General features: G+C 57.8%; 1 protein-coding gene across 1 annotated transcript in view; it reads left to right on the top strand.

Moving 5' to 3' along the window:
* Positions 1 to 4,558: 4,558 nt before the first annotated feature.
* The window catches only part of FAM222A (family with sequence similarity 222 member A), a 53,142-nt gene continuing 51,700 nt past the window's right edge, over positions 4,559 to 6,000 (top strand). Inside the window, exon 1 of the mRNA XM_032310471.1 lies at positions 4,559 to 4,656. The gene's annotated coding sequence lies outside the window, so the exon portion shown is untranslated. The remainder of the gene's footprint in view (positions 4,657 to 6,000) is intronic.

The following is a 6,000-nucleotide window of genomic DNA, read 5'->3' as shown; positions in this document are numbered from 1 at the left end:
AGTGGCTAGCACGGAGCAGGCACTTAGGAAATGCTGAAAGAATGAATGAATGAATGAATGAGCAGAGTTAAAGAGGAAATGGGCATGACTAACCTTACGTACATGGGAGGGTGGGAGCAAAAGTTTCAGGTTCCAGACCCCTTGAGGGTCTTGCCTATGTGACAATTAACCCCATTTCACAGATGGGGAAAATCAAGGCACAGAACAAATGAGTCACATGGCTGGAGTCAGGATTCAAACCCAGTTGGTCTGATTCCACCCCCTCCTCCTCTCCCTGCTTCTCCACTACAAAGAAAACCTGAGCCATATTTATTCACTGATTCAGAGATTAATTCAATAAAACTTAATATCGAGTGCTGACTGTATACCAGGCTTGTGGTAGGGCTAACACAGTTCAAATGCAGCCCCTGCCCTCTCAGAGTCCTCTGATTGGTGAGGAAGACTGTCCAATAAGTGGACCCTTATATGAAGGGGGAAGTGCCCCAGCCTGGAGGGCGGTAGTCAGGGAAAGCTTCCCGGAGGAAGTGGTACCCTAGCTAAAATCTGAAGGAGGAGCAAGAGTTGACTAACTGGGGGGAGTCAACTAGTTGAAATGGACAGAATGGGTAAAGGACTGGAAGTCAGAGAGACACCTGGGAAGATGTGCAGGCATTTCAGCAAGACAGGAACATAGGAGGTATACAGGGTCAGTGAGGACTGAGGTGTTCTCTGTCACCCAACCCCCTCAGGGCCTCTTGAACCCCTGGCCAGAGCCAACATTCAAGCGCTGGCCTGCCTAGTGGTTCCGTGGACCATGGCAAATCTATCTTGACACTGTCTCCATTTACATAATGCAGAGTTATTGCACATGACCACAGCAAGGGGAGGCTGGATCAAGGCTGGGAACTGGGCAGCCAGGGGGCATGGATAGGAAGGCCTGAACTCAGGAAGATGGGCACTGTATGAGTGTGGGAGGCTATATGTGAAGGCCTGCAGCTGAGCATCTCTGAGACCCTTCACCTGCCTGGACGGGTGTGAGAGGCACCTGCAAGATGGAGCTGTCCACCTGCGGAGCTACGTTCCAGCCTGTTCTGCCTGAAATTCCACCACTAGCTCATCATGGCCTCACAGACCTTTGGAGGTAGAGGGGACTTTGAGACCTTCTAAACCCCTGGCTGGACACTGGAACCACAGTTGAACCTTTGGAAGCCACTGAGTCAGGGAGGGGCGCCAGCTCGCAACAGCCTGATTGGTAGGGCTGGGTCATATGTCCCACACTCCATTTTACAACAGAGGAAACTGAGGTCCAAAGACGAGAGGAATCCTGCCTTCAAGGCCACACCCTGTCAATTAGTGGCTGACACAGGGTGCAATAAATCAAGATCAGGGGCTCGGGCATTTGGGACCTGGTTCTGTCATTGTGTGACCTTGTGCAAGTCACATGGCCTTCCTTGGCTGTAAGATGTGGACTGTAATTGAATAGACCTTCCAGGGGTGCTGTGAAGGTAAAAGGAGGTAGAAATACGTGATATAAACAGCACTGAGCATGTGCCCTGCACATAGTAGGTGTCCAAGCCAACTTATGATGGAAAAAGGCCCAAACTTAGGAAAATAGATGGTTTGGCCCCACAGTCTTCTTCTCCACTTCCCGCCCTTTCTTCACAGGGTTTTGGTTGTTACCGTGTTGTCCCTGCACCTGGCTTGAGTCCTGCCCCATATTCTCTCCACCTGTCCACACCCTGGGTCCACCCAGTGCGTTGCCCTAGCAACTTGCCCTGACGTCACTAACAGGTCTGGTGGCTGGCCCCTGGAGCAGTGAGAGAGGAAGCAGCCGGGGATGGGATCAAGTTCACAGGTAAATCCCCACCCCCACCCCAACTCCAAGAGGGTTGGGTGGGACAGCCCAGGAGAACTAGAGCAGGACCCTAAAACCAGGAGCTGCTGGGAATGGCACTTGTGGCAGCCGCTCGAGGGCCTGAAACAGGGCCAGCTCCTGCCCTAGATAAGACAGGGGGTGGCCTACTTGGTCAGCCCTGGAGCTCCCCCACGGGCGCCTCTCAGGCTGTGGATAGGGGGAGGTTGGCTGGCATAAAGTAGGCTAGCCAACCCGCGCCCGCCGCCCCCATCCCCACCAGCCTGTATAAGCAGCCCATCTCACTGGGTACACTCACAAGGGTCTTCAAAGCCTTCCAGGTCTAGATGACTACAGTTGGCATTTACTGTGCACTTACTGTGTTCTGAATCCGTTCCAGCAATAACTTTTTGTCCACACAACAACCCCCTCCGATAGGCATTATGATACACAGACACGAGACAAGGCACAAAGCCATGAAGGTACATGTCCAAAGCCAATAGCTAGCAAGGACAAGGATGGAATCCCACCCAAGTTCCATGGGATTCCATGGGGTCACATGGACATAGCTTGACCGTGCTCAGAAGAGTTCTGGCTGCGGCTTTGCATTACTGTAGGGATCCTGAAGTCTCTCCTGGAAAGCTGGCTCCCCAACTTGCTGTGGAATGGACACATGGCAACTGAGAGAACTATCCCTCCCAGGATTCAATTTCTCCAGCTATAAAATGGGACTGCTAAGCAAGCCACCCATGGGCTGTCAGACAGACTTGTTGAGAACCTATGAAACTGCTTAGAAAGTAAAAGGCAAAAAAAAAAAAAAAAAGGAAAGAAAGAAAGAAAGAAAAAGGCCAGGTGCAGTACAGTTTGATGGAGTCAAAATTTGGGTACCAGGTGATGCTGTGCCTCAGTTTCCCTGTTTGTTAAATGGAGGAGAATACCAGGACCTGCCGTCCATATCTGTGGTGTGGATACCATGAGGTGGACTTTGTGAAGAGCTCAGCACAGTGCCGGGGTATATAGTTCGTGGTGCATGATCTCAACTGTGATGCCAAAAATCGTTCAATGCCAAAAATATGCCTTGGGGCAAAGCACTCCGGACAGTGTCTCACTTCATATATCTTAGCCTCAATTTCCTCTATAAGCTGGGAGAATAGTACCTACCATATCGGTTTTCTCATCTGTAAAATAGAGGTGATAATACCTATCTTACCAGCTTGTGAACATTAGAGTACTTTGTTACATAAGTTCTAGTTTATTATCTTTAACAAATTCCTCATAGGATTGTTTTCAAAATTAAAAGAAACAATGCAGATAATGCTCTTACCAGAGTGTCTTGCCTCAAATATGTGCTCAATAAAAAATACCGGTTTTTCCAACTCGGGGTCCCGACAAAGGGAATACAAATACCAGCATGCTCTGCGCCCCAAGTCGGGGCCCCTCCGCCCGGCGTCTGCGTGCCGCATGCCGGGAGTTGCAGTCCTCGAGAGGCAGGTCCCGCCTCGCCCCAGCCTGGGGGAGGAGGTTGGAGAGCCGCCCTGCCGGCCTTTGAATTTTGCCGCGAAAAGCGCGCGTGGCGGCGCCCGGCCCCGCCCCCCGCAGGACGCGGCGCCGCGTCACCCTGGTAACCGCCTCTCGGCCGCCGCTGATTGGGCTCGACCTCAGGGGGCGGGCGGGGGGCGAGACGCCGCGACCGCTGCCGGCGCTCGCGCCTGTCAGTCGGGCCGGAGCGGAGCAACTGGCAGCACTGCTGAGCCGGCGGCTCTGCGGAGAGGCTGCGTGCTCTAGTCGAGGGAGGTGAAGAGCCGAGCCCGCTACCTGCGGGACGCGGCGTGCGGCACCTGGGCCTGAGGCGAGGCGAGGCGAGGCGAGGCGAGGCGAGGCGAGGCGAGGCGAAGCGAAGCGAAGCGAAGCGAAGCGCCGGCGCGCGTCAGGCGGCGCGAGGCTGAGCCCCGGGAGCCCCTGCGCGCCGCCAGGGGCCATGGGCGCGTGAGAGCCCGGCGCGCGCCGCCCCTGCTGCAGCTCGCGAGCTCGCACGCCCGGTGTACCGTGCTCTGGGCCGTTCCTACGTCCGCCCTGCGCCACCCGGACCGGTTATTTCGCGGCGCCGAGGCCCCCTGGGCTGCCATCCGAGCCTCCGCCGCCCGCTGCCGCTGCCGCCACTCTCCAGCTTCCCCTCCCCCCACACCCGGGGCTCGGAGTAGGAGGAGGAGGGGCCAGTACGTTCTCGTCGCCGCTCTTTGCAACCTGCGGGGGTCGGTGCATTGCCCGGCGAGGAACCGGGGCCGCTGCAGGTGGTGCAACCCCGGAGGAGACGACCCCCCTCACACCCCCAGGCGGACCGGGGCACTGCGAGCCTCTGGCGGGCGGTCGAGCGAGAGGAAGCAACAAAGACAGGCTGCAGCTGGGGCCGGCGAGAGGGGCCGTGGCCGCCGGGCTCCTGGCGCGAGCAGAGAGGGCGCCCCGGGAGCGGCGCGGGCAGAGCTGCAGCCCCGAGCGGGACCCCGAGGAGAGGCGCAGCGCCGCCCGCCGGACGTGGTGAGCACAGGCCCCGGCGAGGATGCGCCACCTGAGCGCCCGAACGGCCAAGGTCCTGGGCGGGTACGACCCACGCTGAGCGGAGAGACCGGCCACCCCTGACTTCGGACGGCGCGAGTCGGTGCCTGGATCACCCTCACGGACAGCGTCCCTTTGCACCCGGAGAAAGGTATCGGCCCCCAAGGGGGTCTCCCTCAGGCAGTCTCTGCCGCCTCTGCATGGCTGCGACCCGGCGAGCGAAGAGTCGTCGCCGCTGAGACCTGGTGCCCTTCAACGGCCTGGCTGATCTGGTGAGTTCCGCGGGGCGGGGTTCCGGGCTGGAGCCGGGGGCACTCCCTGGCGTCGGGGCGGCCGGATCAGAAATAAAGGGGCCCTGAGCTGTTGGGAATCCTGAAGCAGCGATGCTCCTTCTCTTGCCCCCGCCCTTTCCCGCTCACACACAACTTGTCTAGACCGGCCAAGCGGCCGGCATGGAGCTTGGGAGCCTGTTGGGGGACTTCACGGAGCCTCGGGTGAGGCGTATGCCAGAGAGGAAAGGTCACCCCACCCCTAAAGCCAACAGACAAAGGTAGTAGCTCCATCTTGCGAAAATTCCCAGGGAACTCCCGCGTCTTGGAGGGCCAAGGAGGAGGGTATCCAGGATGGAACCCTTGGGGTGCTCCCGAGCAGCCTCTTAGGTCCTCAGGGGACATCCGCTTAGCGGTGGTTGTGGAGTCCCAGCCATGCAGGTGGTTGCGTTTGAGGATTGTGCCCTCCAATGCTAGATCATAGCAGGGTCTCCCGTACAGCCCTCATTCCTCCAAAAATCTCACGGGGATGGTGGGTTTCCCAGTGGGGCCACAGCCTGACGTCACTGCCAGGCATCTGACCTCACTGGGGTTGCCGTAGCGACAGGACTTGCATTGACCTAGGGTCGGAGGGGGCGGGGTCATGGTAACCAGGGGCAGACTGGATGCCTTTGGGTAATGGGGGGATGAAGGCAGATCCTACCCCCGCCCCCAGCCTCAACTGCGGTCCTCTGACCTAAATCCCCAGCTCTTCATGAGGTGGGGGAGGGAAGCAGTGCCAGCTGTCCCTGCTGATGCTCCTCCCCCCAAGGACAGGTGTTCAGTTTTGCCCATATAGCCTGGCACTGCCTGGGGGCTCAGGACTGCCAAATAGAGCAACTTTGTGCTTTCAAAAGGGATGCTACAGAGAAGACTTCCTCGAACCCCATTATAAACCCAGCCAGCAGGTTGAAGTTCCCAGGGTCCCTAGAGAGACCCTGGAGACCTAGAGGTCCCCCCCAAAAGAGGCCACTTCCGCTCAGGAAAAAGGTGCAGGGAAGGTGCAGAGGAGCTGCTGCCTGCTACCCCTCAAGTCCAGGGGTTCCCCCTGCTGCACGACACCAAGGTGAAGGGCCTTGGCCAAGCCTGGACTCCTGTCTTCCCCGCTCTCCTTTTGCTGTTTAAGATGATTCTGACAAGCACAGTATGGTGCTCATTAAATGAATGGAGGGCAAGTCAGTCCCGTCAGTGCCAAGGTCTGAAAAAAGTGTGTCCCTGCCAGGGGCTAGCTTTGATGGGAGTCAGGCACTGGCCCTCTCTGCCGCACACTCCCCCGCCCCTCACAATGCCCTAGCCCTGGCCCTGTGC

The sequence above is a fragment of the Mustela erminea genome, chromosome 13 (genome assembly GCF_009829155.1).
Source record: "Mustela erminea isolate mMusErm1 chromosome 13, mMusErm1.Pri, whole genome shotgun sequence".
Classification (NCBI taxonomy): Eukaryota; Metazoa; Chordata; class Mammalia; order Carnivora; family Mustelidae; genus Mustela; species Mustela erminea.
This window is presented reverse-complemented; position numbering and strand designations above follow the sequence as displayed.